Below are 14,288 nucleotides of genomic sequence, written 5' to 3'. Positions count from 1 at the left end.
GAAAGTCACAGTGCCGGTCCGGCTCCAGAGTTTTTTTGGGGAGAATTTGAAAGGAATGAAGTAATGCACGCTCCGGCTGGTTCAGTTTCGTTTTGTCCGCCATTACTCCGCCAGATGCTTAGTGAGCAACAACTGAGCAGGATCTTCCAGAAAGTAAGAACAAACTGGCTTCTAGCACTGCAGCTCCACACAGACTCCACCAGGGAGAAGACACTTACACTTTACTTGAGCGCTTCTAAAAGAGCGAGGAAGGAGTTCCCCTCTTCTCACAGGGACGAGTTTTTCAATAAGCTGCGTCACGCCGGGAACGCACTGGACGCGGAAGCGTAGCGGAGGCGCCGCGCGCGTCTCCGCGCCGGCGCTTGGCTGTTCGCACTGGAGGCGCCTGCGCTCTCCGCGCTGGTCACACATCGGCTGCACTCGGCTCGCTCCGTCAGCTCTCGGTTTTCACGTTTGTTCCCTGTTCCCTCTGTCTCGCTCTGCCAGTATGGATGTGTGTTTTGGTGACCTGTGGAGAGACTTTTTCTCCTCCTGTCCTCTTTTTTTCTGCATCACGTGAATGTCTGTCGCTGTGTGTGTGTGTGTGTGTGTGTGTGTGTGTGTGTGTGTGTGTGTGTGTGTGTGTGTGTGTGTGTGTGTGTGTGTTTGGGTGCGTACATGCGTATGTCTTGTTTGTGTGTCCATCTGTCTTGTGATTAGACCCAAGTGACAAATTATAGACGGACGAGCAACACCGCCCGTAACTAATCGTCATTTAATTTGTTATATTTTGAAAATTGACCGGATTCTCTTGCCTTTTCTGTTTCCGACTTCCTGTCTGGTCCGATCTGCTTGATCCAGCTTGACATATGGCGCTCCCGGCGCTCGCGGCTCGCGTGAAAAATAGAACGAAGCGGAGCGGGCGCGCTGCAGAGCGCGAGCCGCGGCGCGCGCGGCGCTCCACTGCGCGTTCGGTGCGGCCGGTCAGATAGGTTAACATGGGAGGCGATCAGAAGCGCCGTGCGCGGCGCTACCGCGCGCGGCGCTTCCGCGTCCAGTGCGTTCGGGCCGTTACGCCCAAGGACTGCAGGGGGCACTGTTTCGCATAAAACGTGCAAACTCATTAATGCACCTTTAAATAATAATATGGACTTCTTCTTTTCTTTCTCATAAGTTCACTTAACAGTGACACAGGAGCAAACATCCAAGATTCCAGTGGGCTGTTTTTCACTTCTAAATATAAAAACAGCCCCTCATGAATGGTTCTGCTGTGACAAGACCTAATATAATGCATATAATACTCTTATACTAACACCCACTCTTCACACAGTCCTCTCTCTGTTATTATCTCCAGCAGACAGCACGTCACAAGAGGAGAGGAGTTAATCCTAGAAACCTAATCACAATCCAAACTAAATCTGCAGTAGAGCAAAAACCCACAAGAGTCAAATGTGGACTGTTAAATATCCGATCCCTCTCCTCCAAACCCTGCTTATTGGTGACCTAATAACTGATCATAATTTAGATATATTAAACCTCACTGAAACCTGGCTAAGGAAGGATGGATATCTCAGTTTAAATGAAGCAACATGTTAACTATCATATTCCCTGAGAATCTGGCCGAGGCGGTGAAGCAGCGTCCATCTAGAACTCTAAACTTCTAATCAGTCCTGTAACTAAAACTAAGCATAAGACCTTTGAAAGTCTCACTCTGAATCTCACTAACTCCAGCTGGAAAACACAGAAGCCAGTCCTGCTGGCTGGAGTGTATCCCCCGCTGCTCCACACTCTGAATTTTTGTCTGAATGTTCAGACTTTCTCTCCAGTTTAGTCTGAAGCTCAGATCAAATCATTGTAGTTTAGACTTTAATATTCATGTAGATGTTGACACCGACAGCCTGAACACTGCTTTCAGTTCTCTACTTGATACAACTGGTTTTTCTCAGAAGGTGAATAAACCTACTCATCACTTTAATCTCACCCTCCACCTTGTTCTCACCGACGGTATTGACATTGACCAATTAACAGTTTTTCCCCACAACCCTGTACTGTCTGATCACTTCCTGTTATTTGAGTTTACATTAGCTGGTTTTAAAGTACCTGGGAAAAAACTTAAACTTAGAAGATGTCTGTCAGAGGATAATGTGACCAAATTCAAGGAAATGATCCATCAATATTAACTTCACTCCATCTGTTGGCCCAGCGGACAGCAGTATTAGCATTAGCAGCAGTATCAGCCCCACTCAGGTTGATTTAGGCCCTGTCCACACGGAGCCAAGCTCAGACAAATCCGCACAAACGTTTGTACTAAGTCACCCATCGTCCACACGGAGCCGGCGTCTCGGGGCTCTGAAAACCACAAAGTTTGAAGCCGGGTCCCAGAGTGGAAAAATCTGAAGACGCGCCTGAGACGTCTCCGCTGTGACGCCTTTGCCGCACATATTTACTGAGACGATTGCGTCATCGCCCCGCCTCTACAACAGGACGCAGCGCGGAAGTCCGACAGAACCACAACAACAATGGAGCTCCAAAATGTCTTTTAAATATCTGTGCAAAATAGTAATTGTACCTCGTCGTCCGTCCACACCAAACTTTCCTTCACTTTCGCTCCGGAGGTCGCCGTCGTTTGTTTGCAACACAACGTGAATACAACGCGCTTTTATATGCATGCGCACTACCCAACTATTACTGCACTGCAGCGCCGACAGTGGGCGTGGTTATGTATTACAGCGTTTACATGCGTCTTCAGTTCACTAATGTGGACGTTTTTTTTTTTTTTTTTGCTGACTCCATCTTTATGCAATTCGTTTTGTAAAATATGAGCGTTTTGGCTCCGTGTGGACAGGGCCTTAGTCGTAGATGAAGCAGCAGCTTCACTCTGCTCCACACTGGACTCAGCTGCTCCCCTGAAGTTAATCACATGAACCCTCAGGAGACGAGCTCCATGGTACAACAAACAACTGCAAACAAAAAAGATCAGCTGGAAAACTGGAGAGGAAATGGCATCGAACCCAACTAGAAGTATTTCGTACTGCCTGGAAAGATAGTCTGTTAACTTATAAAAAAAAAACTTCACGTAAAACTGGACCTGCCTACTATTCATCCTTAATAGAAGAAAACCAGAGCAGCCCCAGGTTCCTCTTTAAAGGGAACGGTCGTTTTTACAATCTGGACCTTATTTCACATTCGTAACAACAACATTTACTCACCCGTTTGACTTTCGTGTGATTTGCAGTTGGTTCGGAGATAATTAGCTCCTCCCATATCCATATAACGGCAGCGGGCGGGGCGCCGACATGCAGCCGTTACAGACGCTCTTTTCTCTTTTGTTTGTTGTGGGGTGGTAGATATATGTAAATTTATTAACTCAGCATCACTTAGCGCTATGGGGAAGTCTGTAAACCGGCGAGATTGAGCAACTCTCCGGGAGCTCTGAAGCGATGATGTCATCACACTGCGCCGTGGCGCACATTCATTCTGTTTGTTTACATGGAAGTAGCGTCTCTGCTCTGCAGTCAGACCACGGCATCTCCATCGGCTTTTTTAGGTAGTCAGAGTTTATTTTCAGCTGGTTGTAACTTTGGTACAATGGTTCCAGTGTGCATATATCCTGGCTGTGAAAGTAAAATGACCAGCTGGACGTCACTGAGCTCACAGGCTCCCACTGCGTGACCGGGATTTATTGAAGCTATGGCTAATAGCGCTCAACACGGACCCCAGCATCAAAGTTCAAACTTTACGACGTTTGGATTATCGGGTGTGTAGTGCCCACTTCACATCGGAGGACTTCTTCCCAGTTCAGGAATGAAATGAAGGCCAGAAGATCCAGAGAATGAACCTCAAAAAGAATGCCATTCCAGCGGCTGCAGGAGGAGAACAGGTCGAGGTAACAAGACGCTAACGATATTCATTTTTTTCTTTACTAACGTCTAGAGGCTGGGATGTTTACTGTTTATTTCATTTGAGCAACAACAAAGGATGATACAAGTATATCTGTCAATGACAAGAGTTGTACATAAACAGTAAAATATTCTGTACACTGTTGCTCAAAAGGAGTAGGAACAAGTTTATAACATTCTAGCCAACTTTAGACATTAGCAAAGAAAAAAATGAATATTATTAGCATCACCAGAGCCTGATTCAGCTGAAGGCACTGGGAAGTTATTTACATCATTTATGCAGTTTTGACCCCTTGAGGTTCTTATTTGTTGCTTATTGTTTCTTATTTTGAGAAAGAGAATATATTTTTATTCAATACTATAGCAATATTTTTTCATTTTATATCTTGTGAAATGTTATCTCAGTTGTGAGTTTTGAGTTTATAGTAATTATATAATAAAAACTTGTTTTATGAGTGACCATATTGTCTTCAGCATTTTTTTTTTTCTTTACAAAATGAGTCGTCTTATATTCGGGCCAATACGGTACTGTGGCTGGCAGAGTTCCCAGTTCAGCCCAATGTCGGCACAAATTAAAAAATGGCCCAACTACCTGTTCTTGAGAAGTTCGGTAAAACTCTGGAACATAACCATCAGGCCCACCCATTTCTTCACTTTGAAGAGATTTAATTCAATTTAATTTAAAAATAAACATGTCTTCTTGCGTTACTGGTGCTCCAGGAGCAGCGTGATCTTCTTCTGACGAAGATGATAAATTAAATCTTTCCAGAAAATCAAGTATAACACTTGGCCGCACATTGACATCCGATGAGATCTATTGATAAAAACTTTGCGCTGTATTGACTAACTCATCATTTAATTTAATTTCATTTATTCTTTTCCATGGGAATGCAAGATAAAAAAATCAACAAATGGATACAATTTATAAGAACACAAAATATACACATCCCATGTACAAGAACAGGAGTAGGATGAAGATAAGTCTTTTTAACTCCTACCCCAGTCTTTTTTCCAAACTCAAACAAGAAAAAAAAAACCTCCGACGGCCACAATCAATCTATAAATCAATCACATCATTATTATGGCTCCTTTGCATAAATGTTAAATATTTTTTCTTTAAACTTACATTTAAACTGCAAAATGTTTGAACATTGTTTCACAACTTTTTCCAAAGAATTCAATTTTTTCACACCCGCGATAGAAACACACATTCCTTTCAGAGTCGTTCTTGCAGAATTATGTTTAAAATCAAGATTTCTTCTACTGGTCTCACTGTTCAAAGTAAAAGTGTTTGCAAACCACGATGTAGCAGGCGTCTTTTAGCTTTATACATGACTGTTAATGTTGGTAAATCAATTAAATCCTTTAATTTTAATAGTCCTGACTTCAGAAATAGTTTCGTTGTATGCTCTTTTGAAGCGGCTTTATTAATTATTCTAAGAGCCCTCTTTTGTAAAATAACTAAAGGTAATAGATGAGTAGGATATACTAACTTTGTAGTTTCATAATGGTGGAGGCCCTTTTCATGTCTTAAGGCCTTTGTATGCTTCTCCGGCGCAGCGACATAGAACCTATGTCGTCTACGTAGCACCCTACGCTGGGGCTTGACGCACACCTCCCAAAAATCCGTCGAGGGCTGTGATTGGTCCGCTTTCATGTTGTTTATAGAATGAAATCGAACAATATCCTCACCCCGAATTTCTGATCCGAACAGTGCTTCGGGAGAAATTTAGATCCAAAATCGAGCGGCGGACATCCGTATACGGCTAGCAGACGGGGCATGGGTAATGACTCCGCTCCTAAAACGGCTTTAATCGTCCAAAAACTCATTTGTTCACCAATATTTCATCATGGTCCGCTCAGCCTCTCCTCCTCCACAGCCCGGTGTCGCCAGATATGTCATATATTAGGGCTGAACGATATGGGGAAAATATTGAATTGCGATATTTCCCCTCAATATTGCGATTGCGATATAGAATGCGATATTTAATTTAGTCTATTTTTTTTATTATTTCAAAGTTTAAGCATTTCTTTCCCATAGGTTAGTTCTATTTGTTAGAATTGAATACAAAGATTTATGGCTTGTAACAAACTGAACTTTATTAGAACACTCATTAAAAAATAGAACAAAATCTGTAGATTCAAAATTTAAAAATCACTAAAAAAAACAACTTAAGACACCTGGAATGAAGCACCTGCGAAACGGCTCTGGCCTGTTCCAGCACTCTGGAGACCGTTTTCTCTTTTGATCCCCGTCTTGTTGGGCACTTTGTAACGAGGTTCTGCTCAGGGATGCGCCCAGGGCCGGCTCTAGGCATAGGCGAACTAGGCGGCCGCCTAGGGCGCCACGTCCCGAGGGGGGCGCCGCGGTCGTACAAGGGGCGCCACGACGCTCTGTGTTCCGTGTGCCCCGCTGTGCAGCGGTCCGACGCACCGCGCTCCTCGTCCTCGGCGCTGCCCGGCACTGATCGGTATTGTTCGGCATCGGTCCTCAGCGCATCCCCCCCCCCCCCCCCCCCCCCCCCCCGCTCAACAAATGTCGGGACCGCTCGAAAAGCACGCTCCCAAGGGGCGCTCGTCTCGGGCTCGCCTAGGGCGCCTCTGAAGCCCGGGCCGGCCCTGGATGCGCCTCAGAGCTGACAAAGTGTCCCACCAGCTTCCTGCACATCCTGTTGCTGAGACTCTTTCATCTTTAAGTACATTTTCTAAAATATAAATATGAATAATCACATTTTTGTCATAGGAGGCCACATCAACATAAAACACACAACTGACTACGTTAACACACAGTCAATATTCGGATTAAGGCCAATATTCCGGTTTCTGAAACATTTGGAATAACCCGTCTACCTGCTGAAACAGACAATGGGCTGTATGCACTGATCCATTACTTCCTGAAGTTCAGACAGCACCTTTATTTCCTGTGTTTTATGATTGGATGGAGTGATTAATCCAGGTGTGTCTGACCTTACTAAATGGTCAGACACACCTGGATTAATCAATTCATCCTATCATGAAACAGGAAATAAAGGTGCTGTCTGAACTTCAGGAAGTAATGGAGCTGTGCATAGAGCCCATTATTCCTGTTTACATGATCAGGATTAGGGATGAGCCGAATACTCGTTTTAAACGAGTACTTGTTACGGATAATGCATTTTTTCCGAATCCGAGGACAGCCCAAGCATTGTCTGTCATGATTCGTCCTCGTGCTGATGGGAGATCCTCATTGGTCCTTCATTCTGCTCCGTGCTCCACTGAGACGACAGGATCCTTGTGAGAGAAGCCAATCGGAGCTGATAAATTAAAATGCGGTATTTTATTTCTTTGTAGCTGCATTGTGCCTGAGGAAAACCTTATAAGATTGAAACGTCGGGCGATTGTGCACGTTCGGGGGGGGGGGGGGGCGGGGGGGGGGGGGGGGGGGGGTTCGGGGGTTTCTAAGTTTCATTTTCCCTCGCGTTTTTTTTTTTCCTTTTTTCTTTTCTTTTTCATAATAATCTGGGCTTGTGCTCCACTGGGAGGCTGTGATCTGTGGGAGAGAGATGATAACTGGACTGAGGTCCACGTCCCGATCGTGTCCGTGGCGCTGCAGCCGCGGACATGACCAGGAAGCTCAGCAGGGGGTATGAGAGGTTTCCCTGGACACCGGGGAGATTCCGGTGGGGATCATGGGGGGAGGCATTCATACAATTAAAATATTCATGTTCTGATTCAATAAAAATACTTGTTCTGTAAATAGTTCTTTTACTATTGTGACCAAAAATATTCAAATTTTATTTCTGAGGCTTTTGTGTGAATAAATAATCATTTATATAACTTCAAAAATATTCATGTTTTGACTAAAACAAAAATCTGTACATTTTATCATTGAGACTGTTCTGTAAATAGTTTTCAAATGAAGAATCAATATAGCAACTTCTGAGAAATCCATATCAATTTCAGACTTAAAATAGTGCACCAATTTCTGCCCCAGCCCGTTTCCAGTTAAACCACGGCCACTTCCGGTTTAGACCACGCCCCCTCCGAGTACAGATACGGATACAGATCATTTGGATGGGTAAACAGATACAGATACAGATAGTGGTGTACTCGCTCATCCCTAATCAGGATGTCCCCCAAACCACGGCCACAGACGACGCCATGACTGCATTTGCACTTCATGCCACTAGGTGTGCTGTTTGCATGTTCAACCTTATTTTACACAGACACCACAGAAGAAGAAGGGCTGCAGGCGCTGTGCAGGCTCTCTGCATGTTTGAACTGACAAGACGTGGTAATATGTTCAATGATGCGATGCAGCATTTTTTCAATAAACTGAACGATCGTTTCCGCACATTTCATTTACTTAGTAGCAGCTAAACTGGGTCACAAGTAGTTCATGTACTCAAAAGACCAAGATTCCTTGCAGACAGAACATGCGCAGAGCAGTATTTAATGTGCCTTTCGACCGCGATATCCCTCTCTGTCTCCCTCCCTCTCTCTCTCTCTCTCTCTCCCTCTCTGTCTCCCTCCCTCTCTCTCTCTCTCTCTCTCTCTCACGTGCGCGCACGGAGCAGGGCATTCCTTGCAGAGGACGTGTTGCTGTTCCACATCTTTTATAAATCCGCTGCCATTGTGCGAAACGAGGCTCGGTGGTCACGCTGCTGCAGTCAGCAGCACCTTGTAAAGGCCTCAGTATGCTCCCCCGTCGCCGCCACGGCGTTCCTACGCCGGCAACCCAACGCCGCTACTGAACATATCTTGCTCCTGCGTCAAGGGAACGCCCTCCTCTGCCAAGCCGCTAGCAGTCACAACAACAATGCGGCTTCCGTAGCTCCGGCTTTACCTAGACATAGATTTATAGACATAGATTTATAGACGTACGTATCTAGACACGCGTGCATTTACCGAACATATATCTGCATATATGACATATCTGGTGACACCGGGCTGTGATGGAGGAGAGGCTGAGCGGACCGTGATGAAATATTAGTGAAACTAATGAGCTTTTGGACGATTAAAGCCGTTTGAGGAGCGGCTCTACACATAGCCCCGTCTGCTAACAGTGCTAACACCGCTAACAGTATAGGGATGTGCGCCGCTCAAATTTGGATCTCAATTTCTCCCGAAGCACTGTTCGAATCAGAAAAGCATTTCGGGTGAGTTCTACTTTATTCTATAAACAACGCGAAAGCGGACCAATCACAGCCCTCGACGTTCACGTCATCACGCGTCGATACGACGCGAAGTCACAATTTTCGGGAGGCGCACGTCAAGCCCCGACGTAGCCCGTCGTAGGGCTACGAAGTCTACGTCGTAGGAACGACGTAGTGGCGACGGGGGAGTATACTGAGGCCTTTAAACGAGCAGTCTGCACGGCGCCCTCCGATGTAAATTTGCGTCACGTGACTGCAGTATCGCGCCCCTTGCGATGTGCAAATCGCGTTTTGTAATATCGCGAGATCATCGCAAATGCGATATATCGTTCAGCCCTATCATATATGCAGATATATGTTCGGTCAGTGCAGCGTGTGTAGATATTTATGTCTATAGACCCATGTCTAGTCCAGGGGTGGGCAAACTTTTTGACTTGCGGGCCACAATGAGTTCTAAAATTTGACAGAGCGGCCGGGCCAGGAGAACTGGACCGTTTGGGCCGGATCTACTAAAGCACTGCATAAAAATATTTTGAATACAGCCACTGATGTGAAAAATTTGTCATGCCTTTTATAGAGGCAATTTTTAATTGGAACTTTTAATTAGAATATATATTTTTTAATGCTCTGGTTCATTATTTTTTGGAGAGATGTGAGCACTAAAAGTTGGTGAGGACTATAAATTCCATTTCCCAGCCCTGATGCTCTTCTGTAGACATCAGTTTGAAGCGTCAGTCCTTTTTGAGAAGACATGTTCAAATATACAAAGCAGCCCTGATCAGTTCTACTTCGTAAGTGCTTAGCCCGCCTACGGGCTTCGCTAGTGGCACACCTCCAATCTCTGTCCAATCCACTGAGACTATACAAAGCTTGACGCACCAATCCCCCGCACGCGATGGCGCAGCGCCACGCCCCACACCGAGGGTACATAACCTCGGATGGCGCTAAGCAAACCCTTCTTCTTTCTCAGCATCTCCATGAGACTTAGAAGCCTCTATTCTCCGGATCAAGATTCGACTAGGATGGATTCGCCGGCCCGGGACCAGTCGCCATCGGGCGTCGGGCCGTTCTTCTGCCGCTCTTGCGGCATTCCGCTCATCGTACAGGACTGTCACGAGCTCTGCTTCCTCTGCCTTGGCTGGCAGCATCACCACCAGCGGACCTCCTGCCCGGCCTGCCTCGCGCTGCCGCTCGAAGAGAGCCAGCGGCGAGCAGCCTTTATGGGCGCAACCTCCCCTGCTCCTGCCGGTGAGGACGACGCCGAGGAGACCGCCGCCGCCGCCGCCTACGACTGGGCCGAGATCCGCGGCAGCGTCAGCAGCAGCAGCAGCAGCAGCAGCAGCGTGTCTGTGTCACGGAGTTCGACTCGGTTCGACTCCGCCTCCACCGCATCCCGTCTCCCCCGTGAGCCTGTGGAGCACCTCGCGGGGCTCTTCACTTCAGCCGCCGAGCGCACCGGCCTCGCGCTGCCGCCGCAGCCTCCGGAGCCGGTGCAGCGTGATTTTGCACTCGGGCTGGCAACCCGGTCACGGGCTCGGTCCCGGACTGCGGTCCTATTCCCGCCGTGCCGTCGTTTCAAGCTCACGTGCAGCGGGACTGGGGTACGCCACTTGCCGCCAAGGGTACGGTGAAGGGCTACCGAGAGTATTCTTGTGTGGAGGGCTGGCCGCCGGTCTCCGGAGTGCCTGCCATTGAGGACTCCGTTCGGCTGTGCCTCCTCCCCCGATCCTCCGCCTGGCCCGGCGGAAAGCCCGTGCTGCCGTCGGAAAGGGACAGGCGCATGGCGAGCTTCCTGGATCGTGGCTACGCTAGCGGCAACCTGACGTTCGCCCTAGCCAATAACATGACCTTCCTCCTGGGCTCTGTGGACAAGATCTGCCACGAGAAGTCCCAGCTTTCCCCCGAAGACATCGTGGAAGTCCAAAATACGGCAGAAGTCCTGATGCGCATGTGCAGAGCCATCGCCGTCAGTGGAGGCCGCGTCATGGCCAACGCACAGCTCGCCATGAGGCACCTGTGGCTTGGTCTGTCTTCTTTATCTGAGCGGGACCAGCGGGGCGTCCTGGGACTCCCCCTGTCCACCTCCTCTCTTTTTGGGCCCGATATACAGGTGATCATCGAGCGCCTGGAGGCAGCAGCACGAGGCTCGCAGCAGCTCGCCCCGCACCTCCAGCCCCGCCGTGAGCCGCCGCCGCAGCTCCTTGGAGCACCTCGGCACCTGGACAGACCGGACCGTCTTTCCGCCGATCCTCCCGGGGCGCCGATCAGCCCAGACGGTCCCGCGCTCCCGAGACACGGAGCGCCCTGTCCGCTCGACCCGCACCTGCCAGCAAACATGCAAATAAAGGCCGTCAGGCCCGTTACATCTTCCAGAGAGCAGCAGTCCCTCCTCTCCCCCGTGTTAGCATGATCGAAAAGTGCAAAACCCGGCTGGGCCCTTCTCCCTCCCTCCTCCCGCTCCGCGATAAGGCGGCTGAGGATGGTGAGCGGAATGCGCACGGAACCGCCTCTTCACCGGCGCTTTCTTCGCGCTCTGGCCGCAATGCGGCTGCGGACGCGGGGCATAGCAGCGCGCTGGAGCCGCTAGCTTTCCCGCTGTGTGCGTCACGCAAGCGGTGCGCTGCTGATGTCTTTTCAGCGCCCCGCAAACGCTCCAGGCTGCACTCTCCACCGGCTTCGGCTCGAGTGAGCATTTCGAAGCGTCAGAGCGACGGCTCCGGCCCGGCCCGGATCCCCGCCGTGGGGTATCCCGGCCCCGGCCGCACCCATAGCGCTCTCAGCAGCGTTTGTCCGCCGACCTCCGCTCGTGTTGGCATGACGAGGCGTCAGAGCGGCGGTGCCGTGACGCCCCGGGCTGCCGACATGCAGCGCCCCAGCCCCGGCGCCACTCATGCCGCTCCCAGCGGAGTTTCTCCGCCGAGCGGCGGACTCACACCGGCCCGGGTGTCCACCGTAAAGCGCCCCGATCCCGGCCTTATTCGTGCTGCTCCCGGCAGCGCTCCCTCGGCTTCCCCGTGTGTTGTCACGGCGGAGCCTCGGAGCAGCGGAGCTCTGCCGTCCCGGGCTCCCGCTATTGAGCGTCCCGGCTCCGGCTTCAGCATCACGGCCAGCGATCCGGAAGGCTCCGACATCAGCACCGAGGACAGCGACCCGGAAAACTCCGGGATCGCGCTGCCTCTGCTCGGGTTGTCCCCAGCAAAGCGCCGGTCCGCGGCCGCCTGGCGGCCGCCCGCTCTCATTCAGGGGACGCCTGCTCCACAGCCCTTTCGCCGGGGGCCCCCGTCTCCCGAGGCCGGGAGGACGGGTGGGCCGTCCCCTCAGGCCGTGGTACAGCCACTCACGCTCCGGTTTCACACGTGGCGTGTTATGTTGGGACCGCTTTCTCCCTGGCTGTCCAGGACACTGAGAAACGGTTATGCCCTGCAGTTCGCCTGTCGTCCGCCTCTCTTCAACGGCATCCTTCGTACGCGGCTCGCATGCCCTGCGGGGACGGCCGCTCTCGAAGCAGAAGTAGCCTCACTCCTCCGCCGGGGTGCAGTCACGGAGCTGACCGCGACAGAGGCGCACTCGGGTTTTTATTCCCCCTACTTCTTGGTCCCCAAGAAAAGCGGGGGTGTAAGACCCATTCTGGACCTGAGGGTCCTCAACACTCACATAGCCACCAGGAGGTTCCGCATGCTGACAGTCAAACACCTCCTGGAGAGCATTCGACCTGGGGACTGGATGACTTCGATCGACCTGACGGACGCCTACTTCCACATCCCCATTCTCAGAAGGCACAGAGCCTTCCTCCGCTTTGCCGTGGGGACCAGGTATTTTCAATACAACCGGCTCCCCTTCGGCTACTCTCTCGCCCCTCGCACCTTTACCAAGTGTGTCGAAGCAGCGTTGGAGCCCCTCCGTCGTCATGGTCTGAGGATCCTCACTTACATCGACGACTGGCTCATACTGGCGTCCTCTCATCAGGAGGCTGTGCTGCACACGACCCAGGTCCTGCACCACATCGAGCTCCTGGGGTTCATGGTGAACCGACACAAGAGCGCGCTCACCCCAGCTCAGAGCATGGCTTATCTGGGGTTGGAGCTGGACTCGCTCTCTATGACTGCCCGCCTCTCCGAGGAGAGACGGACCTCCCTTCTCTCGACCCTGAGGTCTGCAGTGACCACACCCCTGGTCGGGGTTCGTCTGATCAGGACCGTCCTGGGTTTAATGGCCGCGGCCCACCCAGTGGTCCGGCTGGGCCTTCTACACATGCGCAGGCTGCAACGGTGGTTTGCACGCCTCCGCTGCGTGGGGAAGTGGGACGGATGCAAACGGTTCCCGATCCCGCCCCAAGCACGCCAGGATCTCCTTTATTGGATGGATCCTGCTCTCCTAATGCAAGGAGTTCCCCTGGGCTGCGTGTCGCATCACGTCGAAGTGTTCACCGATGCATCTCTCGCGGGATGGGGAGGCACCCTAGACCACCACGCGGTGGGCGGTGCTTGGGATTTGACTCCCACTCACATCAATGTGCTGGAAATGACGGCGGTGCAGAGGGTCCTGCTCCATTTCCAAGCCAGGCTGAAGGACAGCCATGTGCTCATCAGGACGGACAACACTACGGTGGTCGCGTACCTGAACAGGCAGGGGGGGACCCGGTCTCCCCCTCTTCATCGCATAGCGGCGGAGATCCTCCGGTGGGCAGACCGGCACCTCGCGTCTCTCAGAGCGCGTCACGTGCCCGGAGTCCTCAACGTCGGTGCAGACAGAATGTCCCGGGGAGGCCCACTCCACGACGAGTGGTGCCTGTCCCCGTGGGTCGCAGCCCGACTCTGGCACAGGTTCGGATGCCCAGTGGCAGACCTTTTCGCCAGTGCAGAGAACGCACAGTGCCCACTCTGGTTCTCGCTCAGGTCGTCAGACGCCCCCCCTCTAGGGGTAGACGCCTTCGCACACAGGAGCTGGCCGTCGGGCATCCTGTACACGTTCCCTCCAGTCCACCTCTTGACCCCGCTGCTGCGCAGGGTGAGGTTGCACAATCTTCACGTGATCGTGGTGGCTCCGGACACCCCGAGTGCGCGGTGGTTCCCGGACCTGGTTCAGTTGGCAGTCGGGGACCCGTGGCCGATTCCCGACGGGCCCGACGCACTGCAGCAGGCAGGAGGCGCCCTTCGGTCCCGCCCCTTCCTGGGCGGGAGGCTCCTGGCTTGGAGGCTGAGCGGGTGAGGCTGGTGGAACTAGACCTCCCCCCAGCGGTGGTGTCCACCATCCAGAGTGCCAGGGCCCCCTCTAC

The 14,288-nt window shown here is 51.3% G+C and overlaps 1 protein-coding gene across 4 annotated transcripts in view; it reads right to left on the bottom strand.

The window, feature by feature from the left end:
• The window catches only part of lrrk2 (leucine-rich repeat kinase 2), a 178,063-nt gene that overhangs the window by 102,568 nt on the left and 61,207 nt on the right, over positions 1-14,288 (bottom strand). The gene's annotated exons all lie outside the window — the stretch shown is intronic.

This window comes from Salarias fasciatus, chromosome 7, assembly GCF_902148845.1.
Source record: "Salarias fasciatus chromosome 7, fSalaFa1.1, whole genome shotgun sequence".
Taxonomy (NCBI): Eukaryota; Metazoa; Chordata; class Actinopteri; order Blenniiformes; family Blenniidae; genus Salarias; species Salarias fasciatus.
This window is presented reverse-complemented; position numbering and strand designations above follow the sequence as displayed.